This window comes from Mauremys mutica, chromosome 1 (assembly GCF_020497125.1).
Source record: "Mauremys mutica isolate MM-2020 ecotype Southern chromosome 1, ASM2049712v1, whole genome shotgun sequence".
Taxonomy (NCBI): Eukaryota; Metazoa; Chordata; order Testudines; family Geoemydidae; genus Mauremys; species Mauremys mutica.
In genome coordinates this window covers 116,376,136-116,402,116 of record NC_059072.1, presented here as the reverse complement: position 1 = coordinate 116,402,116, position 25,981 = coordinate 116,376,136, and the positions used below count along the sequence as shown (strand labels likewise).

Below are 25,981 nucleotides of genomic sequence, written 5' to 3'. Positions count from 1 at the left end.
TCCCCTGTAGCAAATGCTGCTGCTTCTCTTCCATGCTTACTTTCTCAACCTCGCCTGATCTTTTACAATAAGCTCTTGAAAGTAGGATTCTGCAAGGACAGACTTGCCTCCTTTGGTTTGTTTATTTTAAAAGCACTTGCTTATACCACTTCCTGACCTTTATTATTATAAAAAAATTGGCAGTTTATACAATGCTACTTATTTGCAGGGAATTTTTTTGGTTTGTTTTTAATCAGAAAGTTTGAGGAAGACAGTTGGAATATGAACCTGGGTACAAAGTTTGTAAATGGCTCCTCTCTGACAAATGGGCCCAAACCAAACCTTTGGATTCAAACACTTTGGATGCTCAAAATCTGGATCTGGAACAGGATGTTGTGACATATCTTTAGTTTTATAAGAGCACAGCTCTGAAGGGCTATTTGAAAGTCAATGTCAACACTTAAAATTACTTCCTTCTCCCCCACCCCCCCATCATTATACTATTGTACTACAAATGTAATCATGAGTGTGAAACACATCTCAGGCCTATTAAATTAGGGCTGTCAATTAATTGCAGTTAACTCGTGCGATTAACTCAAAATATTAATCGTGATTAAAAAATTAATTGTGATTAATCGCAGTTTTAATCGCAGTGTTAAAGAATAGAATGCCGATTGAAACTTATTAAATATTTGTGGATGTTTTTCTACATTTTCAAATATATTGATTTCAATTACTAACACAGAATACAAAGTGTACAGTGCTCACTTTATATTATTTTATTACTAATATTTGCACTATAAAAATTATAAATAAAAAATAGTATTTTTCAATTCATACAAGTACTGTAGTGCAATCTCTATCGTGAAAGTGCATCTTACAAATGTCAATTTTTTTTGTTACATAACTGTACTCAAAAACAAAGCAATGTAAAACTTTAGAGCAGTGATCCCCAATGTGGTGCCCGCAGGCACCATGGCGCCCACCGGGGCATCTATGTGCACCCGCATACTGTCCGGCGGACAAGCATCTGCCAAAATGCAGCAGCATCCAGAGGCGTTGCTGCCGAAATGCCTCTGATTTTCGGTGGCATTCCAGCAGCAATGCCTCTGAATGACGCTGCTTGTCAGCAGCATTTTGGCAGCAACACCTCTGGATGACGCTGTTTGTCGGCAGTGATGCCTATTGACGTTGCTGCTTCTCGGCAGCATTTTGGTGGATGCTTATCTGCCGGACACGGTCCTCAGTGGCTCGTCATCCGGCGTCCACCAGATGAAAAAGGTTGGGGTCCACTGTGTTAGAGCCTATAAGTCCACTCAGTCCTACTTCTTGTTCAGCAAATTGCTAAGACAAACAAGTTTGTTTACATTTATGGGAGATAATGCTGCCCATTTCTTATTTACAATGTCACGTGACAGTGAAAACAGGTGCTCGCATGAAATTTTTGTAGCTGGCATTGCAAGGTATTTGCATGCCAGATATGCTAAACATTCATATGCCCTTTCATGCTTTGGCCACCATTCTAGAGTACATGCTTCTATGCTGATGATGCTCGTTTAAAAAAATGCATTAATTAAATTTGTGACTGAACTCCTTGAGGGGAGAATTGTATGTCTCCTGCTCTATTTTACCTGCATTCTGCCATATATTTCATATTATAGCAGTCTCGGATGATGACCCAGCACAAGTTGTTCGTTTTAAGAACATTTTCACTGCAGATTTGACAAAACACAAAGAAGGTACCAATGTGAGATTTCTAAAGATAGCCACAGCACTTGACCCAAGGTTTAAGAATCTGAAGTGCCTTCCAAAATATGAGAAGGATGAGATGTGGAGCATGCTTTCAGAAGTCTTAAAAGAGCAACACTCTGATGTGGAAACTACAGAACCCAAACCACCAAAAAAGAAACTCAACCTTCTGCTGGTGGCATCTGACTCATGATGATGAAAATTAACATCTGTCAGTCTGCACTGCTTTGGATCATTATCGAGCAGAAACTGTCATCAGCATGGAAGCATGTCCTCTGGAACTTGGGCAAAGCATGAAGGGCCATATGAATGTTTACCGCACCTGGCACCTAAATATCTTGCAACACCAGATACAACAGTGCCATGTGAATGCCTGTTCTCACTTTCAGGTGACATTGTAAACTAGAAGCCAGCAACATTATCTCCTGAATATGTAAACAAACTTGTTTGTCTGAGTGATTGGCTGAACAAGAAGTAGGAGTGAGTGGACTGGTAGGCGCTAAAGCTTTACATTTTTTATTTTTGAATGCAGTTTTGGGTTTTTTTGGTACATAATTCTACATGTGTAAGTTCAACTTTCATGATAAAGAGATTGCACTACAGTACTTGTATTAGGTGAACTGAAAAATATTGTTTCTTTTGGTTTTTACAGTGCAAATATTTGTAATAAAAATAAATATAAAGTAAGTGCTGTACACTTTGTATTCTGCATTGGAATTGAAATCAATATATTTGAAAATGTAGAAAACATCCAAAAATATTTAAATAAATGGTATTTTATTATTAACAGTGCAATTAATATTAATTTTTAGTCATTTTTAATCAATTGATAGCCCTAATTATAATATTAATTTTCATCTGGCTTACAGTTATATTACCTTGGCTGTGAACTTGTCAGCACTCACTAAGGAAAGAGTCATGCTGGGTCAGTGCGTGGGTAGGAGACCTGCAAGGAAAAAATCCCAGGTGCTGCAAGCAGTGGTAATGGTGATTCAGTAGGTGACACTCTTCCCTCTAGTTTGATTCAGGACCCCAGCTGGATGCTAGGAGGTGCTATCTGAGATATAAAACTAAAGCACTTCTCCATGTGCGACAGCCACCATCTTTGCCAACACACCAGGGACTGAAGTGGGGACCTCCAGAGCTAAAATCATGAGCTGCTACAAAAAAGCCAAATCTCTCTAGCTGGGATCTGTAGCAAACTCATATCCTTTGTGGATTAGTACAGAGGGGGACCTGTGATACACACTCACCTGTGGGTTACATGTGGAATGCCCTATACTGTACATGAATTTATCTGCAAAGTCACTACCAGAAATTCCCATGGGAAATTCCAATATGCCAAATTTATTTTTCATCCTTAATTGGGATGAAAAATCAAATTTTCAAAAATGTTCACTGAATGGAAAATTCTGAAAAATTTCAATTTAAATTCAGAAATGTCAGAACACTTTATTGTGGGGCAGTTTGACATTGAACTATGTCCTCATGAGCTGCCACAGTGCCTAATGGGATCTGTAGTCCAGATATCTCGAGCCTCTATTCTCATCTATAAATTGACCTCTCTCACCAGATTATATCTCCCAAGATGACGCACAGTCATAGGACTCCTATGATGCAGAGCAGTGGTTCAACTAGAGAGGAGACCACAATGCATCATGGGAGATGTAGTACAGCCAAAGAGTACAGCCCATAGATGAGAATGCAAGCATGAGACACTGTGGCAGCTCCAGGCAGATATAGTTCAATGTCAAACTGAACCAAAACAAAATATTTTGATTCAGTTCAACAAACTGAAAGAAAATATTTTGCTTTTCTGTCAGAAAAGTCTAAACTAAAGATTTTGGCAAAATCAAACATACTTGGTTTTGTGGAAAATGCATTTTCTGTCAAAAACATTCTGATAGAAAATTCTCAACCAACTTTAGTCAATAGCTTCTAACTCCTTCAAATCATCTCTCACAATCTACTTCTACTGTGATGACTATATGAACTTGCTAACTAATAATGGCTAAGTAGGGGGCCAGTTGGGAACAGTCAATATTTTTTGGCACGGGAGGAGTTTTTTGCGGGGAAGTTGTTTGTTTTATCCTTCCCTGACCCCTTGATATGTTGCTTGTCTTTGTAAATTGTGACTCTTTGGGGCAGGGACTGTGTCTTACATATGTATGGAAAGTGTCTACAAGCCAATAAGTAATATTGTAATACAATATTAATTAATAAGCTGTTATCTCAATATATCAGATGTGGCTGCATGTCAGTGGTGGATGAAGTGAGGATCCTTATGTATATAAAGAATTACAGACTATATGGCCTCATGATCTTTTCCAAAGAGGCTAATAAATTGGTTAATATTAATAACATTAAATTATCCTTATCACAAATACTGAGAATAAAATCTCAAAACCCAGTGTTTGGTAACGAGCTAAATGCTCATACACAAGATATCACGAACTTTTGTCCACACTGTTGCATGAACACAGAAGAACCCAAGTGCCCCCAAAATAAATTGTTCACTGCAGTTTCCATAACTGGACTTTCACCTCCACTGTGTTACTAAATACAAGTGTATAGACTGGACAGATGGACAAAATGGTGAGATATATAGGGGAATATGCATGTATCTGTGTATATGAAGTCAGAGTATCTGAAATTGCATTTGGATTCGTCATCTTAACTTGTTTGTATATTTCACTGACAACATACAGCAGTTTGGCACAATATCACTTCTGTCAGGAATTATTTTGTGGCTTTATTAGCTACTGACAGACTGTGCTATAACCTTTCAAAATTCTCATAGATGTCCATCACAGAGGAGGCTTTTTTCCATTATAAACAAATGCAGAGCTCAATATGCATGATCATAAAACATGTCAAGCAGAAGCCTATGTCAGAAAGTGGGAGATACCCATATTTATGGAAGTTTTTAAATGGGTGAAAGGAGGCTTATAGTTCTGGAGCAAGCAGCTGTATAGTTCCTTTTTCAATTAAATTATTTAATGAGAAAGAACATTTATCTGCTTATTTCAATCTGGTCCTGAAATACCACAGCTCTTCTGGCCTAAGTCTCATGGCTTTGTTGCAGCATGCAGAAAGCATTTTGCTAAAACATTAAGATGATGCATTCTAACCACTTTGCTTTACTATTTTTATGTAACGCATACCTCACTTTCTGTGCGGAATTCAATACACTAACAATACCTCTAGCCACAACTTACAGGGAAAATCGGACACTAGCTTATTCATCGCAAGTTAAATATAAAAAGGTAATAACAAATTAAAGGATTAACATTCATCAGTAGTTCTCTAGTATTTTGCCCAAAATACTTAATAATACTTAGTGCTTATGTAATGCCGACAGACCCTGGTCGCCAGCAGGCGAGATCGAACTGGGGACCTCTGGAGCTTCGTGAATAAGCCTCCTCAGCATGAGCTAAAAGCCAACTGGCTGTTAGCTAGGGCTGTAGAGCAGACTTATTTTATCTCTGTCTCTAAGTGGTCTTGGTGCCACTAGGTGGGACAGAACACCACACCCAGGTGGTGTCTGGATTACACTTACATATCATTTTCATATAAAGATCTCAAAGCACTTTGTACAGGATGATAAATCTCATTACCTCCATTTTACAGATGGAAGAATCAAAGCACAGAGAGGCAAAGTGACTTGCTCAAGGTGAGCAGGAACAGAACTCACTTCTCTAGCCAGTGCCCTAGCCACATTGTTTCTCATTTCTACTTGAAAAAGGAGGAACGGCAAATGTTCTTAATTACGCTTTTTCAAGTCCATTTTCTCTTCCCAAGACAAAATTCATGAGTCAAATGTTTAAAACAGTTAAAATGTTATGGTTCACAACAAGTCTGTTTAGTCAATTTACAGCTGGCAGGAGACTCTAGCATATTTTACATATATATATATAAATATGCTAGAGAATATATATAGCTCTAAAGACATCATTGTAGTACCTGGAAAGTGTGGTGTTTGCTGAGAGCAGCTTCAAGTACTCATTTCCAAGCCAACTGTATCTGAAAACAATGTTTGGCACTGGCAATAAGCAGAGACATAGAAAAAAAATATTAAAATCGCTATGGGAGTGACAGGAAAAAATGGAGTGAGACAGATTCCTCCAGTCTGATCCTCTATGATTCTTTTCTAGTTATTGAGTATATAAATTTCAATCCCCTAGTACAACTGAGGGGGAAAAAAAACCATGATTATCATATCACTCAAAGCTGCACAACTTTAAAATCAGCTCCAATATAAATTCACTCTATATAAAATGACTTTTAATATTCTTTTCCTTAACATAAGTATTAAATTTTGTATGATTAAAAATTTATTTACTCTCTCTTCCTTAATTTAGATTTTTATTTGCTATTATTGCCATTCCATCTGATCTTGGCAAAATCTCTCTCTGAACATTATAGCAAGAGAGGAGGTTAAGATAGAGTGTGCCATTAGCTGTGACACATAGTTGGGCTTTGAAAGCAGATCTTTAAAGCAAATTAAAAGTGACCACCCCAACTTGGTGGCTCAGATGACATTTACTGCACTGTTACACAGGAAAAGAGGGGGACAAGCGTGTTAAGAGCCCTTTCGCTGGATTAGTTAAAGTGTCAAGAGGTTCTGCATCACTATCAAATCCACATTGCAAATCATCAGAATTTTATTACAGTAATGCACATATATGGATCTCTCCAATAATTCCACACATAACTGAGGACCTTCTGGTATTACCCTCTCCTTCAAAAAGAGTGGCTCATCTCATCTCAAAGTTTCCCACCTAGGTGTTGTCAGAGCCTCTTAAACAGGGATGGTTTGATAAAAATGCGTATATAGGATCCCAAGGAGAATTATCACATAAAATAAATAAGCAGACCTAAGCACCAGCTAAAAACCTAGGCCTGAGTTTCCCTAAACTGGGATCCAGATCTGAATTTTGCAGCTGTTCCTTTGCTCTCTTGTGCTGAACCAGAGAATCAGATCTGCACACTCTTCCCCTCAGGATAACATGGTTCAAGCTCCATCTCTACATTGGGGGGTGGAATCTAATAATTCATGTGATATCTAAAACACCTAGAACCAGAGTCTCCTTCAAAATTATTTCTCATGAACACTGTTCTATCTACCAGTCTGAAAGAGGCTATTACAGTCTATTGTATATATATACAGTATATATCCCTTCCAATCCATATTAACTAGCCGGGGTATTGAAAAAACATTTTTTAAGATAGTCTCTCATTACATTTCCAAAAATTAAGGGCCCCCCGATGCCTGCTCCCACTTAAGACCGGAGTATAGCCCCCCTTTTGGCTCAAAGTCATTTGGCTGAAAGTCAATATTTTGACGCTAATGAGAGCAGAATTTGGGCCACTGGGCTTATAAAGTAATACTAGATCTGGCATGGACTCTTTTATGGAAGATGTATGAATTTTAACCCCTCTAAATGACAAATGAAACCCAAAGATTATCTTAAAATCTATGCATTTTTCCCTAGTTCAGCCTTTACAGATCCTTGCTGAAGAATTCTTACCAGCTTCATTGTCTGCATGTATTTAAAATAAACCTTGTGTTCCATTTGCAGTCCTTTTGATGCTTCATCTTCAATATTTCCTGGGTTTTGTTTGGTTTTTAATACATAGTATGAGATTTTGCTTGACAAACTTGTACACAAACTGTACTATACAAACAAATTATTTTGCAATATTAGTGCTACTGACTAGCTTTCACATTTTACTTCTGGTTACATAGTTTTGGGGTTTTTTTCTTGAAAACGGCTTAAAATCTTATTTTTAAAAATGGGACAGTATAGGAAAATCATGTGTACTCCAGTAGAGAAGATATTGTTACTCTGGTTTTCTGAACCCATGAAGCATTGTTCATGGTTTGTTTTGAGGATGGGTGGAAAAGTATACTTCTTACTGAAGTGGTAGGCAAATACCAGTGACTAGAAGGGCAGAACTCTATACTGCCATTGCTGAAAGGTACTTGAGTTATCATGGCTATACTCAATAGACGCCTGCTATCTGTTTTTCATATTCAGCAAATACACCGTCCATTCTCCACCATCCAGAGCTATACATATCTGCCAAGGACCACTATTATTTCGAGTGCCCTGGCCACATTATACCTGTAGCAGCAATATCACTGAAGTGCAAATAACATGTGGCAGACTGTAAATTGCTACACAGTCTGTAGCACAGTAATATCACATGGATATAAAAAATACCCAATTCTCCCCCCTCATTAATGAAACAGTGTTAGTTTCGCACAACTATGATTAAATTAACTTCAACTGTAATGTAGACAGGGATTCATTTAAAACAGTTAAGGAATGAATATATAACTAAATACAAACGGGAGGCAGGAGATCTGAGTTCTATTCCTGACTGTGCCACAGTCCTGCTTTGTGACCTTGGGCATGTTAACAATAAGTAACAATTTTGCGTATGCAGCTTTTTTCCTAGAAATTACTTTTATGCTCAACAGTGAGAATCAGATTAAAACAAATGAAGGCTGCAGGGTGAGTAGGGTGACCAGATAGCAAGTGTGAAAAATCGGGACGGGGTAGGGGGTAATAGGTCCCTATATAAGAAAAAGCCCTGAATATCGGGACTGTCCCTATAAAATTGGGACATCTGGTCACCCTAAGGGTGAGGTTTAAAGAGAGAATGGGGCATGGAGGGAAAGAGGTGCAAAGAAGGGAAGCAGCACCTGTATGTAATTGATGCCAAAACGCAGAGTCTAACAGAGAGCACCAGAAGGGAGTCACGTGCTCCCAGTGGTGGCCAGTTTCTCAGCTGGTGGATATGCCATTGAAAGTAGCACACTTCAGTCGTAGCCCAGTCAGTGCTAACATCCAGATGGAGAGGGATTCAGTGAAGATGACTGCATGTGGGATGATGGGAGTTGTTTGAATGAAAAGAAAGTTGGACGCAGTGGACTCTCCAAAGACACATTGTCACCAGCAACTAAAACACAATTTAGCATGAAAATATTGCATAGCTTAACTTCTTACAGGAGCTGAAACTCAAATGACCTTTGATGTTTGCAGAACTCATTTTTGTAGTATTTTTAACCCAAGCTTTCTGGTTTGGGGTTTTTTAATCATGTATAATAACAGAACTAAGCAATCAAGGCCTTGATTTTGTAAGCTTCGTCCTCTCCACTTCCCTAAACCCCCTTTTTTTATTGCTACCGTTCACATTACTTCTAATCTTAGAGCCAGATCATGACAACCCTTACTTATGTGAGTAGCAGGGGATAAGGTAAGGGGAAGTGTTTTAAAATGTGCTGTAACCACTGGTGAGTATTCCTTACTCAAACAAGGAATTCTATTTAATTCCCACACAGCCATGGCACCCTGATTGTGAGCAGAGCCCCCTTCACCTGGGAACCTACGGCTGGGAGGTGCAACTGTGGTGGCTAGAGACCACCTTCCCCTCCCAACTCAAGCCACATGATGAGCAGAAGTTGGGGCCCTCCCCTCTCCCTGGTATTTATCACATTCCAGGTGGTGGGAAGATCTCTTTGTGCAGATCTATTCCTGCTGCATCCTCTTTTGGCACAGATGGTCTCAGTAGAGGGAGACAATCTCCTGATGTTCTCCAGGGCTCAACCTGTACATCATGGTGTCCCTATGATGCAACCATACGCACCAAGTGACTCCGGAACATAGATCTATTGTGTCTAGTGGTTGATCTGGCCCTGTGAAGAGACTGGGATTGCTGCTATTTGGAGAGCAGAATAATCCCCACGGTGCAGTGGTAGCCCATTTGAAGCTCCCAGCAAGGATTGAGAGACTGCCAATGTTTGCCTAAATGAAGGAAATTGTTTATAACTCTAGTAACAGCAGAAGAATTTGAACTATAGTAACTTTAAAACCCTAACATTAGAGAAAAAGAGAACTACAATATTGGATCAACTATTCCATTCCCCCCTGTCAATCCAGGATATAGTCCACAGACAGACAGAACTTATCTAATACATCTCCTATCTGTAACAACTATCCAAGCATTTATACCACAATCACTGTAGTATCTGAGTAGTTGTGACCGCTAGAAATAATAGAAAACTCAAGTGTTTATACAGATACTGTAAAGAATAGTTATGTATTTTTTACAAATCATTAACTTTCAGAAATAATAGATACTAAGGCAATACCTGAGAAAGTGTCATCTTTTCTGTGGCTTAGTACAACTCTGATCTAACATAGAAGTAAGGTGGGCAATGACATTTTATTGACTTCCATTAGTTTTAATGAGAAAGCACTCCAACTTGAAAGTTGGTCTTTGATAATATTCAATCAGTGTCTTTTAGTTTTGCAAATGTAGTGTGTATTTCTATGCTGCTTTAGGTTGCTTAATATGCAAGATGCAGCTCAGTGTAGGTTAGCAGTAGAGCTGGTCAGAAATTTTTTCAATAAAACATTTTTTCACCCAAAAGCACCAAATTGTCCAAACTGCAATTGTTCATGAAACAGGGCCAATTTTGATGAAACTTGAAAATTTTTTGAAAAAAGTTTGGAAATTGTTGAAACATTTTGTTCTGATATTTCCAAAATGAAAAAATTTGCTTTTGCATTTTGGAAGGACTTTTCATTTTGAATTTTAAGCTAGCTAGACTGAAAAAAGGGCTAAAAGAGAAAAAAAAATAAAAGAGATTGAAATCTAACCAAACATTTTGATTGATCCAACTGAATTATTTTTTTTCACTTCACAAAACTGATGTTTCAAGTTTTGTCCCAATTTGGGATGGGGAAAAAAATTCAAAATCTCAAAAATATTTGAGACACAGGAAAACAGTTTCCTGTCCAGTTCTATTTAGCAGAGAAAAATCTGCCCTGCCTATTATTCTTTCACATGAATGCAACATCTTACCAGCGATAAGTACACTGTGCCAGGTTCTGTTTTTAGCAGAACATTAAGCCCAGACTCTACTGAATCTGGTCCATTAGCTGGTTACTTCTGCTTGTATGAACAGCAGTGAAATACTTTAATCTTGACAAAAACTTCAAATTGTGAAATTTCATTAAAATATTGTTAAATGGGGAAAATGATATATTCCCTCCTCTCCCCCATTATATGAGCACCTATAGAGTCAGTCTTTTTTTTCAAATTTCATCAAAAAAAATTAAAGAATCTTTTTTTAAGTTAAGATTTTTACAAGGTTTTCCCCTCTCTTTTGACCAGCTTAAGTGACCAAGCTTCATTGCCAATACCCCCATTAGAAAATGGGGACAGTTAGAGCAATTGTTTCAGAACATGGCTGTAGAATCAGGCATAGGGTGGAGAAAAGGTGAATGTCAGTTTTAATGAGGGAGAAATTGGGCAGATTTTCTTCCTTCTGTTAAAAACTTGGACAGTATCTGCTTAATAAAGATACTTGAAACAGCTTTATTAAAAACAAAGCTACATTTACTCCCCTACTAATTTTTAAAATACTTATAGAAATTCACTCAAAACCAGCATTTTAAAGACAGGCACTTTTCCAATGGGAGTTGTTTTCTCCTTGGTCAGGGGAGTTGCAACCAGGTGAGGTGATCATACTTTCCTGGCTCTTCTTTCCTTTCCAGTTTGCTGCTCCTGCCCCCAAAGATCCAGGGCTCAGATCATACAAATGGTTCTCAAGAAGGACTGAGCAGAGATTGCATAGGAACCACACCACCACTTTTCCCCTCCCACCACAGGTTGGGAGATCATATTTGGCTACTCAGTGCTGTGTGTTCCTTCTGTGGGCCAAAACAACAACAATGGGATACATCTGACGTTAACATAACACTCAGCTTTACAATAGTATGTGAATGCTTGCACTTAGCTTTCTGTATGGTATCCCAGTGTGTCCAGCCACTGTAACATGTTATGTAAATAATGCAGTCAGCTACTGCTTTCTGTGAACAATAACTTTGGGGTTTATTTTCAGAAGTGCTGAGCTGACTGCAGCTAGAGGTTAGGGGGTGCTCAGCACTTCTGAAAATCAGGCCCTAAAAATATAATATAATATATAATAACCACAAAAATGAGGGAGAAGCTCTTGTGATATGACATTAAATTCTAGGTCTGAAGTTGTGCTGGGAATAGTTATTTACACTGCTGGTAGATTTCATATTGAAAGTCCTAGTCCACTGAGAATACTTTCCATCTAGCCCCAAAATACATAAAAAATAAATAAATAAAATAGTCAAAATACAAAATTCTTATGCCTTTATCTATGTACAACACCTCTTTATTTTTATTCATACATATATGTATGTAAAGAGATGTATATCTCTAGATATATGAAATATAAATTGGGATTTTATATACACATATACATGCAATACTAGAATAGGGATCACTAATTTAGGGCCCATTCTAGCTCCTGTTGAAGCCAATAGCAAAACTTCAGGCCACTTATTTAGACAGCTAACTATGAATTTAGGGCCTTATTTCTGAAAATCCTATTTTCCAGATTGAGATACTAAAGCACACAGTGAAGTTAAAGCAGCAAAGAATCCTGTGGCACCTTATAGACTAACAGACGTTTTGGAGCATGAGCTTTCGTGGGTGAATACCCACTTCGTCGGGTGCAAGTAGTGGGAAATTTCCACTACTTGCACCCGACGAAGTGGGTATTCACCCACGAAATCTCATGCTCCAAAACGTCTGTTAGTCTATAAGGTGCCACAGGATCCTTTGCTGCTTTTACAGATCCAGACTAACACGGCTACCCCTCTGATACAGTGAAGTTAATCTGTCATCCTGTTTGAGGAGGCAAAGCAAGTCACCAGTTAACCTGAAGAGAACTCAGAATGTTGGCTCCCGGTCCTATGATTTAATGGCCATATTGGGTTCTGGGTTGATAACTTTAGATAGTTGGGCAAAAATTTCACTCACCTAAATAACTCATTTCACAGTCAATGGACATAGGCACTCCTGAAACTTTTACCAGTTCAACTTGTCAAAATATTATAAACTTTAGCCGTCTTTAAGGCCAGATGTATCTCACTGATGTTTAAACACCTGGCTCTATCACTAGCTATTTTAATTCAACTCTTACACTTGGAAAATAATGTTATGACAAAACTTACTAATTGCTTTTGTTGGAATTACCTCTCGAGACTGGTCCATATGTTAGGAACCACTGTTTAACAATGACTTGATTGCTTTCTGAACTTGACACTGACATTAGGGAAAGGTAAAAAACTAATTGTTTACTACCACTGAGATGGTGCTAATTCTGGAGCAGTCAATGTATTTAAAGGTAGGGTGAAATTTTCCAAAGTACTCAGCACCAGCGTAACTTAGATTGCAAGCTCTATGTGGCAGGGCTGGAATTTTTGGTGTGTATTTATACTGCACCTAGCACAATGGGGTCCTGATCCCGACTGGGGCTCATAGCCACTACAATAATGCAAATAATAGTAAAAATAATAATTCTGCCCCCAGTGAAATAATTAACTTCAATGGAACACAGTTAAGCCAACACAGAGTGTTTTTGAAAATCCCACCCTTATAATTGAATATCACTCTCAGAAATCAGTGGGTGGAGAGGCTCCCGTCATATGTCATACAGAGTATATGGTTCAGAATGCTAAATGAATGATCTGACTTGTTCTCAGACTACTAGGAGATGAAGGTTGCCATAGGTCTCTAGAAGGATACTCTTCCCTAGAATTAAAAGAAAGGCTTTGATTTTTTTTCTGATGTTAATTTCATGTGATTTTAATGCATTTCAGGTGATATACAAATGTTTTGAGATTTTTCTAAAACTGTATTGGTTTGCATCAATAATCTCATTAACAGAACTCATTTGCTTCCAACACTTTACTACTTTGCAGTTATTATGCCAGTGCCACCTAGCAGGTAGCTCCCATTAATGTTAAATAACTTTAGCATTGTTTCACTGGTTTCCTAAGGTGTGAAAGTCACTCAGCTAAATGAGATGGGGATGTGTAATAATTCCAGCTATTAAATACAGTCAAACCGGTACCAGAGAGACCATCCTATTAAGAAATCACCACTGCTATTAGACAACTCTTGAAGTACCTGCAATGTTTTAAAAGTAATAAGTTATTGGCACTCTGCGGCCACTTCTCTAACAACCACAGAGAACGCAAAAGGCCTTCTCCTGTCATAACAGAGACCAGCTGTAACCTTTGTGGCTGATACAACAGTAGTGTTGCTCTTGATGAAACAGACGACTCATAACACAGACTATCAACTGTGATACATCTGCTGCACAGTCACTGAACTCAGAGGATGGAAAAAAAACCTGTAAATGAAATGGACAAATTTTCACATGTATCATCAAACATTGCTTGTGAAATATCACTCTTGGAAGTCATGGGGTATTCAAATGCACGAGGCAACATTGCTCTATAGCAAGAACATGTGGAAACATTAGGTTAAATTAATGAAATTAAAAACAACAGAGCTCAAATGCTCATCAACTCACAAAACCTAGGACACTTTCTCAAGCCAATTGGACTAAATGCTGTACTGAAGTAGAGGTCAGAGTGCATTTACCTTAACATAAACATTGTCCTGCAACTGTTGATGCCAATAGCAGCCATGTAAGCTGTTATTATTAAGCTTTTATCAATATTAATATATTTGCAGGAGCAAAGAATTATTTGATCTTTAACTGCTTGTGTTCAAGTTTGCTCCATCTTTATCAGAAGAACACCTATTTTCCATAGTCCTTGAACGGTCTCTTAAAAACTGGTTTCACTAGTTTCATCAACTCCATAAGAGTTCCATGAATTTTTACTTCAGTTGGATTCTGTACAGAAGAAAGCATGTACCCAGGAATTAGTGTTTGCACAACTGGGAACTATGGACCTGATTCTGCTGTGAGCTATATGCAAACACAGGGGTCCACACACACAGAGAGGTCACTGTAGAATAGAGGCCTCAGACAAATATAGGAACCCTGAACAATAGTTTAGTAAAAGAGATGGCACGAAGAGATGATAGTTGAGGAGGAAGAGTTCTCTTAAGTACAGTTGGTTAAGAAAAGATTCTCCCCTCCCACCATGATAAATTTCAACCAATGAAAAGTGTTGGGGCCCTGGTCCTTAACTGGGGTATCCTAAGCACTGTGATAATATAAATAATAATACAAAAAAATCAAATCTAAAATCTACATGAGAAAGAAAGCAAAGATCTCTCAGTTGGTAGGATTTTCCATCTTGAATTGCCTTGCTAAACAATTCCAGAAGCCGGACTCACTAATTAAAGGTGCAGTACCAAGAAAACTGAATCAGAATCTTTTCTTACACTTTCATAGCTGCAGACACCCAAAATAAATAAATAAATAAATCAAGAATAAGTTTGAGCTAACCCCCAGAACTTCCTGACTTTCATAGTTTCTTCCTTGTTGTCCCCACATTCTCCAGGTCACTGGAATTTGAAATTAATACTCTTGCTCTTCTTTCTGCAAACCTTGTAGCTATCTCATCACCACGGTATCACCCAAAGTAATGAGACACAGACATTAATTTAGTGGGTTATTGTCTCCCCGAGTTAGTCCAGAAACTGAAAACAAAACTGCAGAAGTTATGCACTGTACATAATTTACAAGATCTTCTTAAACAAAAATATCCAACCTTAATAACAAGTGCAGGATCTGATCAGTCGCTTCAATATCTTGGCATTTTCAAGACAAGAACATTTAAAGGGCGTAACCTAGTGAATCATTAGCACCAAAGCCTATCTAAATTAAAACTATAAGACGCTTTTAGAAGCCATCACTCGTTCCCTTCCCCCATCCCCTTGTTATTCTGCTTCTGATGAATATACAGAAACCCATTTACATAAATGCATTCTGAAAATGTGCTCAGACCAATGGGTTTGATGGAGTCTCCTCTCTTCCAGCCACAACTGATGAATTTGTTTATAGTGTTTATAAAAGATAGCTATGGGGAATTTGCTCCTTATTTTAAGGGTTGGCGGTTAGAATAGTTTCTCTCATCAGTAGTATCTGCCCGAATTCCAGATTCATCATTACATGGTGTGCATGTATTTTCTGTTTCATCTACAGATGTTTTCTCAAAAGTACCACTATTTGTGTTTGTTTGTACATATGTTTTCTGGAACTGTTCTAATACCTCTAAGAGCCTTTAGTTTAGCGGATTGAAATAATGCAAGATCTGGTCCTTTTGTAGTATTTCTACCATCCAGAATCTATAATATCCTGAGATATTTAGGAAGGAGACCAGGAAAATAAACATGAATACAAATAAACCTATACAGCTGAAACACAAATACTTGAACCCAGGCACAATCGCTATTATGCAGCTCCTGCTCTGGTCCAACTTAGTTGTCAGGGATTTCTCCCTGGCATACGCTACCATTCTGAACTTCAACCATGAATAAGAGGAATCCAGTCAAATACTTCCCTTCATTCTCAAAACTGAACAGAGAATTGGATGAAGCAGGAGAGAGGGAAGAAGCTACATTTTAACTGCTCTGACCCTGGGCTCTGATTCTTAGTTTCCGACTCCAGCTCTAACCATGAGGCCAGACTCCAGCTCCAGCTGCTAGGCATGATCACCCACGTCCCAGTTAGTGACAATTTGGACAGTTTTCCCCACACACACACACACTCCCACATGCCAACAATAAGAGAACTAGAGCTGTTACAGTGAGCATGGATTCTACAAAAGCCAATATCTATCTGACAGATATAGTGGGAGCCCTATACACCTTGCAGGCCTAGACTGCCACCCTGCAGATGCAGAATGAGGTCCTGCAAGCTCAAACCACACTGTCTTCAGCTTCGATCCCCATGAGCCCAAACTCCCCCTATCTGACAAGTTCAGTGGTGATTGTGATGAATTTAGTGGGTTCTTAAATCAGTGTCAGTTATTTCTGCTATGCCCACATTTGTACCTCACTGACAGAGCCCGAGTGGGATTGATTATCAGCCTGCTCACTTGGGAGTCCCTGGCTTGGGCATCTCTGCTCCCAGAAAAATCAAGCCCACTTCTGGGACAATTTAAGGACTTTGTTCGGGCTATGGAGATAATCTTTCTTGACCCAAGTCATGAGTGTATGGCTGAAGCCACACTTCAGGTGTTGCAGCAGGAATGCTGGTCAGTTGCTAATTATGCAGCAGACTTCTGACACTTGATAAAAGATACTGCATGGAATGAGGCTGCTCAGCATTACCATGTCTGGCTCAGCCTAAATGATGACAGCAAAGATTAACTCACATGGGTGGAATCCCAAGCTGGCCTGCATTAGTCAACGTATGCTTCAAGGTCCACAGCCACCTGACCGAATGCCACCAAGAAATAAGAAGGTCCTCCCAGCTCCCACTAGCTCCGCCAACTATTTCCTCCCCCTCTGCCCCCTCACCAGTCCTTTATCCATTGCCTGAACGCATGCAAGTCAATGAGGTCTGGCCCCACATCTCCAACATGGAGAAAAATCAATGCCAGGCATCAGGCCTATGTCTATACTGCAGGGGAACCAGGACACTTTGCACCAAGCCACCATGCCAAGGTCTGATCTGCACTCTGGTCAGGAAACACCAACCCCCAAGTCTCAAGGTGGGTTATCTGGGCTGGGAATTGGTGCCCTTCCTCTCCCCAGTAGTCCACACCAACACTTGCCCATGGGTATCCTGGTGATGGCCACTGGACGTCAAACACATCTCCAACTAGGGTGGCCAGTTCTGGTTGGATGTATTCCCGGAGGTTTCATCGCATGACATAATATTTAATTTAATATTAATCTTTAATTCCTGGAGACTCCAGGACAATCCTGGAGGTTTGGCAACCCTATCTCCAACTCTGGCTCTGACACCCTGCAATGCCTGACACCAACCTAAATGGACTTGGATGCCTCAGACAATTTCACTGATCTAGAGTTCACCCAAGCATACAATATCCCCACCCAAGGACTCCCATGAGCTAGTGGAGTCTATAGACAGGGTCACGCCTTTCATCGGGCCTGGACCCCTACCAGATGGCTCCCCTAGAGGTAACTACCCTTCCAGGCCACCAAGAAATCCTCCAGTTTGGGCTAATTTGTGCACCACAGTCATCAATTTTCCTTGGCTTCCCCTGGCTCATCACTCACAACCCACACAGCCACTTGCAGTCCAGTATGCTTTGTCTCCCCATCTTGCTGACAGTTCTGTTTGCCAAGAACCAACCCAGGACCAATAACCCTTTGCTGTTTACTTGGTTCCCCCAAAGAATTCAGAGATGCAGAGAGGATCCAAAGGTGACCTCACAATCTCCATGACACACCTCTCACCCCACAACAGCTCCAAGGATTCCTGTTAAATATCAACTCTATGCTGATGCATTCAACAACAAGAAAGCTGACATCCTACTGCCTTGTTGCAGTGGTTGCACCTATGAATGCCCCATTGATCTCCAACTGGGAGTAGAGATTCCCTTCGGGCACATTTACTCCCTTTCTGAACTCCTGAATGCCTGTAGTTTGGATTATTTCAAGGAACATCAACAGAAAGGGTTTATTTGCCCCATCACCTCCTGAGCAGGGGCCCCAATCTTCTTCGTGACAAAAAAAGATGGTTCTCTCCAGTCTTGTGTAGACTACTGAGCTCTGAACAAATTTACAATCTGAAACTGGTAGGCCTTACCATTCATTTAATGAGCTGTTCAAAAGACTCTGCTCTGCCAAGATCTCACAAAGTTGGGCCTCTGAGACCTATAACCTGGTGAGGATCCAGGAAGGAGATGAATTAAAGACCACCTTCTGTATCATGTATGATCACGTCAAGTAGTTAGTCATGCTATGCAATGTCCTGGTGACCTTTCAGCTTTTGATTTCATAAATGACATCTTTAGGAACATGGTGGACCAATTTGTCATCATTTACCTGGACAACATCCTCATTTTCTCGGAAAGTCAGGACCTCCAAACCATCACATGTACACTGTCTTGGAGAGACTCCCAGTACCACCTCAATGTGTTCAACAAATGCAAATTCCAGAAAAGACACAATGGAATACTTAGAACAGATCATGTCATCTGAATGACTCACCATGGACCTGTATAAGGTTGCTGAAATATCTCATTGGTCCATAACCCTTGACTCTGGCACCCAGCCCCTGTCTCCAGCTCTGACCCTGGGCTCCGAAGCCATGCTACCGACTCCTGCTTTAATCATAAAGCATGACTCCAATTCCGGGTGCTAGGCACTACCACCCATGTCTCAGTCACTGACACTGGGTGTCTGCATCTCTGACTTTTCTTCTGAATAAGATGGCCTGTGACAGATCCATCATCCACACCCTTCTTGGACTTTCATACTCCAGAAGGTTAGAGACAACTAAAAGTGGAACAGAACTCTGTAGGAGTAAGTAGGGAAAGCACTAATAAGATGAAAAATGTTCTATATTTTTGATGTTTGTAATAATGTAAGTAGGATGAAAAATGAGCACAACGTAAGAGGCTGACTATATGGACAAGGGATAGGAGATATCTTCTCAGTTAGGTTTATTAGAGTGTGGAATAGACTTCTAAGAGAAATGATGAAAAGCCCATTGACTGAGTAAAGTGATCAAAGCACTGAACAATATTTGGTAGGGAACAATCTTGCTTTGGCAGAGTGAGGTGGATTAGGTAGTGTTACATTCTTTTTCACCTCTACATTCCATTAATCTGTGCACGTGAGAGGACGGTTCTTTAAAAAAAAAAATAAAAAAAAAAAGATCAAACCCAGGAACGTGGAGTTCAGAGAAAAAGTGCCAAATCTATTCAAACAGTACAGGATCCTGGAACTCTTGAGTTTCACTGCCAAGGAACAGGTCTCCTGGAATTATCAGGTTCTACTGCCAAAGACTAGGCCTTCAGATTTGGAAGAGTTGATCAGAACTATCTCAGCCAGAACCACGCAGCATATCATTTTTAGTACAGGTAGGATAATTTTGAAAAATTGGCCTGGCAAGAAAGATCATGAGCCTAAGGAGAGTGCAATTAAAGTCAACAGGTTTTCTCTGATGTGCCAGAAAAGGGAAACAAGCACTTAAAGGAAAACTGAATTGTAATATAAAGATAATTTGTTCACTACACACAATTACAAGGAAGAGTAAATTACTCTAAAAGGTCTTAAATATAGAATGTATTTACTTTTTTCATTTGTTTCAATTTATAAACAAAAAAACCTTATATACTGAGGGCTTATAACTAAAAATATCCACAATTTAAAATTAAACTAATTAAAAATACTAGCTCAGTCCAGATAACCCCCTCCCCAAATTAATTAAATCAACCAATCAGATAAATACAGTTTCCCTAAAAATCCTAACCCACCCTATGTGCCTCAACTCTCACCAAAGCTCAGAGAAAAAAGATGATCTTTGTGGATGCTCTAAAATTTAACCAATTTGGGCTATTGGGCTATTCAGACATTGGGGATAATAAATTCAAAGCCAAGGAATATTCATGGAAAATATCCTGTTTCCTCTCTATTGAACTGGGGGTGAGGGATAGCTCAACCATCTTTGCAGATTGTAACTGGGCAATGTCACATATATAGAAAAATAATCTCTTAAGAAGGCAAGTCCTAAATCACTTAGAGCTTTTATAGTTCAAAGCTAACATTTTTAACTCCACTCAGAAACTAACAGGCACCCAGTGTAGAGCACAGGTGTGATACTTCTTTGGTTGATACAACATTTAACAAGCGGACAGTGACAGTCACATTCTGCACTTGCTTTAGCGAATAGTTGTAAGGTAGCCTGATGTAGAACATTTTGCAAAAATCCAATCTCAAAGCAAGAAAGGCATGGATGACAATAAGTAGGTCTACACCTAAGAGAACATTTCCAGCCTTCTAGCCAAGTGAGACTGCAAAAAGCGCGGGTAACAGCTCACCTTATAGCATCCCTGAGGAATCAAAAAGACCCTTATCTACTGAACATGAGTAACAAAGAGCAGGTACATGCCAGCAATCAAGGAACTCATATAACCTGGTTCTGGTTTCTTTTCCCAACCTACCTACATCACTGCTCTCTTGTCTGAATTGCACCACCGCCAACTTGCCCCAATCTTAGCCACACACTCAGTAAAGTATTCAACTGCATCATCGGTCTCTGATGAAAGGGGGACAATGGGCTGGGTGTCACTAGAATACTGAAGACAAAGCAAATTATGCCTCCTCACTAATCTTCCTAATGGACCCATACACAACATGCAATAAAATGGATGGGGATGGAAACATTGCAGTATGCCACATAACAGCACCTTTGGAGCAGAAGAGTAATTGTCAAAAACTACTCTCTGGGACCTCTCAAGGAAAAAAGTTGCACAGCCATTTAAGAATCACTCAATGTATTCCATGGTCCACAGGCAAGTTAACAATACCTCATGTTCATCAGCGTAGAAGGAACTGATCTAGCAAAATCAGCATGGATATATGATCTTCATCTATTGCCAGACAGGTATCATCTACCAACACAAGCTCCATCTCCCACAATCAGGTCTGAACTCTGACTTGATATGTCACGAGAATAAAAACTGTATTTTGGAAATGCACTGATTTAAATAATATTCTCCAAAACCAACTCACAAGCAGAAAACATTTTTTAGACTGCCAAGATGATGATCCAAGACATAGAAGATGCCTAAGAAAGGTGAAGACTTCATAATCTTTCCAACTCTTTGCCCTCTCTCATGCATTCCAGTGGTGAACTGCCTTTTTTTTATGTGTCTTAACCTTTTTCTCCAAATGACATTGAGCCTGCTGCAGCAAACAAAATAACTCTCTGAATTTCAGGGAGATACACTAGCACCATTCACCATTATGGAGACAGTGAAAATTACATCTCAATGCAGTGCTGAAAATTAATATATATCCATAACACACCACAGAACATTCTAAACCACAACATTTGGATTCAAGTCTTGATGCAGCAGTTTGAGGGAGTTTAAATCTGGTATTCTGGTTTGGGTCCATCTCTAATTATATTACAAATACTTAATTGTCTAATCATGAATTTGTATCAGAACTAATTCCTAATTTTTTCTTTGTTGGGATTCAGTCCACCTTTACTCCTCCCTCATCTATTTCTGATACCGAAGCACCTCTTCAAACAAACATGCACGCACTTCTACCTAAAATTTCATGTTGGAAGCAAGATGATACAGTGACCTTATTCTGAATATTACCCTATGGTTTTAATAGTTCCATTTGCTCCTGAGCTGGGAGTAATTTAAAATTCTATAGCAGCTTCACAAACCCAACAGGTGACTGTCAGTGAGCTCTCAGGCTTCAAAGAGGTTGTCAGATGTATCATGCCCCAGGACACAGAGGGCTGGGAGTGCACGTAGTCTTCCCAACACTACTTAATCATATCACACGGAGAACCCCTAAGCGCAGCTCTAAGCCTGGACCAAAACAGAAACTTCTTTGAGCTCAACTCTGCAGTCAGCCTGTGGGTGATCTAGATTAATGCCATGTTAATGGCATGAGAGCACTTGGGCCTGTCACATACATTCTGGTCAGCTCGCATGTGCTAAGCAGAGTCAGGCAGGCTGCGAATAGACTTGAGTCAGCAGTGAATAGGTAGCAAAATTAGCACTATAGCTAAATATACATAGCCAAGATTTTTAAAAATGGATGCCTAAAGTTAGGCTTCTAAATTCATAGCTAGATGACTAAATAAGTGGCTTAATTTCCAAAAGTGCTATGAACCCAGCAGCTCCCACTGAAGTCAAGACAATTTTCAGAATGATGCCTCATATTTTAGAATATCCTTTGAAATAATGGACAATGCTAGACAACCTGAACTATAAGCACAGCTACCAGCTCTATCTGTAAATAATTATAGATAGAAATACATTGTTTTTGGAGTAGAGGCAGGGCTGGTAGTTCCACCGACAGATAAGATTGCCTCACACTAACCATTATAAAACTGTGTTTTCAGTTGCTTGTAACTTTGCCAAACTTTATCCATTAGGGGGCACAAGTTTTCCATGCCGGCTGTCTTTCTCAGGCTGATTTTATTTTACTTTCTTAAATTTCAACTAACACTGCTCAGCCATTTCTGAGAATGGGATTAGGGGGAAATATATTATTAAAATGTTAAAAAATAAATAAACCATAGTTTCGGGCTTGACATGTGTCAGGGGGAGACATCCTGCAGTCTGGGGCATGCCTGTTCCCATCCCCAGAAAAATCTACCCAAATTATGAGCGTCTGAGAAATCCGTTTGCAGATGCACATTAGCAATTTTAGAGTTTGGCAGCTAAATGCTCCGAAGATTCTGTCCCCACTGAGTGAGTGCCATCACCTCGCAGCACGTACATAGCAACTGGACTGAATACATGCCATTCCCCACAGAACAACTGAGTTTGTAGGCTGGGCTAAAGGAGCTGCGCAGAACTGTCTCTGCAATAGCTCCTCCCAGATGCCAGGGAGATTGTGGAGCCAGTCACAGGAACTGAGATCAGGGAGACTGTCAGTCCTGTGCTCTCGGTGCTTCCCTCCTGCAGAGGAGAAAGAGGAAGCTGCCTGACTTGAATGCAGAAGATTGAGGAACAGTGGAGGGGAAGACAGGGAGCGAATAGGAGCAGGGGGACATGAAAGAGTTGCAGGAATCAAAGGGAGAGGATGGGGAGTTGGAGAGCAACATGGGCCAGGGCAGGGCATGGGGGAGCTGGATAGCATTAGAGGGCTGGCTAGGAGATGATAGGCTGGGGGCAGAGAGTCAGAAGAGTCTACAAGCACTAAAGCACACTCTTCTCCTGAACCCAGCATTGAGCCCACGAGTCCTGGGTCTCTATATTCCCTTGCTGTCAGCAAATAGCCACGTAAGCCACTGGCGAAGTGGATGTCTCATTCCCTTCTGGTCCACATAAGGGTAAAAGAGGCCTATGCTACAGATCTAAACATCTGAATCCTGCTGCTGACCTAAGCTCTGGGTCAATGTGGTTCTACATGATGGATTTTCTGTTTTTTCAGTTTTGTTTTTTGTTTAAGAAATTATATTTAAAAAATGTGAAAAGTTGAGGTTGCAAAGTTAAGTGCTCAAAAGTTTGGAAATGTCAGTATGAAGTTTGCTAGTGCAACCATAATAAATTACCCTTGTGCCTAAGAATTATGATAATGTCTTTAATTACATGATCACATAACTAGTTTTTTCAACAGGACACCTGTCTCATTCAGTGCCCACATGGAGCTCTGACAGAGGAATCAGGGCTGTGTAGTGAAGGAGGCTGCCTCATTTGTTGCATTATTTTGAAGGTGTGTACTATTTGAAGAACTGGAGATGGCAGGAGGAGAAAGGAGAGTCTTGTGGTTAAGGCAGTTGAATGCTTCCCTGGAAAATAGGATTCTATCCTTGCCTCTGCCACAAAGATCTTATCTGATGCTGGGCAAGTCACTTAAACCAAACTTTTCACAGATGGTCACTATTTGTCCTTGTTTTCTGGCTATCCACCAGGAGATATCTGGGGCTTGATTTGTAGAAATGCTGAGCACTCAGCTGCAACAGAAGTCAGCAGGAGCTGAGCTTTGAACATATAAAGTGCTATATAATAAGTACTCTGAAAAGTCAGGCCCTAAGGGTTGCAAATTGGGCGATCTCTCTGGACCTCAGTTCTCCATCTGTAAAATGGGATTAATTAAACCACCTATTTTCCCAGGGGTGTTGTGGAAATAAATTCATTAATGTTTGTGAAAGACTCCAATTCTGTGATGAAAGCACCATAGAAATGCCCCTGTGGAAATTAATAATTCTATATTCAGTGCTGGGTTTGGATGGAGTTTGTTTAAGGCCTAGGACCACACTCTGAGTGAGAAGGATAAAAAGAAATATTAAGTTCACCAAATAAGGCAGAGGTCTTATGGAAAAAAGAGTATGTCATCCTGTAATTAAAGATTGTATCATAGTGCATACATGAGGGAGCCAAATTAAGATTTCGTATGCAACCCTGTATCTGGCCCTTTCTAACTTTTTAGTGCTTGACTTTGCAAACTTGATGTTGTTTTAACATGGTTTTTTTTTGGATGTAATATATATAAGAGAATGGGCAAAACCTTACATGGTGATAGGTGCTTGAGAAGATGTCACCCTTTGGAGGAGTTGTCAAACCAGCATCCTGAATAGTTGTCACATTAAATCCCAGTAGAATTAGATGGAAACCAGAGTCTTAGCGATTTCATTACTGAGCACCAGGTGCCCATAAAATGTTAATTTTCAAAAATGAATTAATAATTACAGCTAATTATTGGCCAATAGCCTCCAGCCATCCTGCTTTAAGGCTGTGATCCCATCGTAACTCATAAGGATCAGGCTGGGTCAGTAGCAGGATGTAAAATCCCTAAAGAAATTCAGGAGTTTCTGTAAATGGTGGTAATTCATTAAGTGGTACTCTTCCCCCAGAGTTATTTGACAAAACCATCTTCCAAAATGAGACTTAAAACTGAAGTCCTGATCTCTTGTGCTAATTAAGAAATGCCTTAGCATTACCCTCCTCCAACCCCCATAGTAGAGTTTTAATTCCAGTGTCCTGGCCAAATTCTAAGGGCAAGTAGTTGTATTCTGCCTATCTAAATTACTCTAGTAGTTTCACATCCTCTGCTAAAAACTGTAAGATAGCATTTTTTTTTTTCAAAATACAGATGCTATATTTCACCCTAGAAACTGGAGCATTTCAGTGTCAGGTAAGTGATCCCTGTTGTTTATGTAATACCACATGAGGTGTGAGAGAGAAGAAAAAGTAAGATAAGAGTTAAATATTTGTTAGGAGGGAGGTGCTGGATTGCAGTTGCCAGAGTCAAAATGGCCATTTAAGGAATGCAGCTGGCTGTCTCTTGCAGATTTAAAGGGCCAGCTAAAAGGAAAATCTAGTGGGGAAAGGTCAAATGTAAGGGTAAACTCAAAGTTAGAACTCAGGAATCACTGGCAATTATTCCTATTCCACAAAGACTTTTATGTGCATGTTTAATTTTACATGCTATGAATTGCCTTCTTGAGCCTAAATCTCATTGAGAGACAATGGGACAAATTCCTAATTTCCTAAATAACTTTTGAAAATTAGGTTAAGTCCTGAGTTACTTAGGTGCTTTGGAAAATTTTATCCTAAGTCATTTCCACTAAAAGAGTGAACTGCATAGCATTTTGAGTTTCCTGCATTAGTTGTGTCCCCCTCACTTTGAGTCTTTGTCAAACTCTGCGTGTCTCATATTCAGGCTTTGGCACATTGAGAGGGATGAATCTATGCAATACACTTAAAATATGCCATTTTGTATTTAAGGGTGCCCTTTTGTTCTGATTTCCCTTAAATGT

At 39.6% G+C, this 25,981-nt stretch overlaps 1 protein-coding gene across 2 annotated transcripts in view; it reads left to right on the top strand.

Annotated features, from left to right (window-relative positions):
- Nucleotides 1-25,981, top strand: part of LMO3 (LIM domain only 3) — a 187,626-nt gene that overhangs the window by 79,728 nt on the left and 81,917 nt on the right. The window contains exon 1 of one of the 2 annotated variants that reach the window (XM_045027606.1): nt 25,315-25,356. The exons of the other annotated variant lie outside the window; for it this stretch is intronic. The gene's annotated coding sequence lies outside the window, so the exon portion shown is untranslated. Of the gene's footprint in view, nt 1-25,314; nt 25,357-25,981 lie in introns of those variants that run through there. 2 annotated transcript variants of the gene reach the window in all.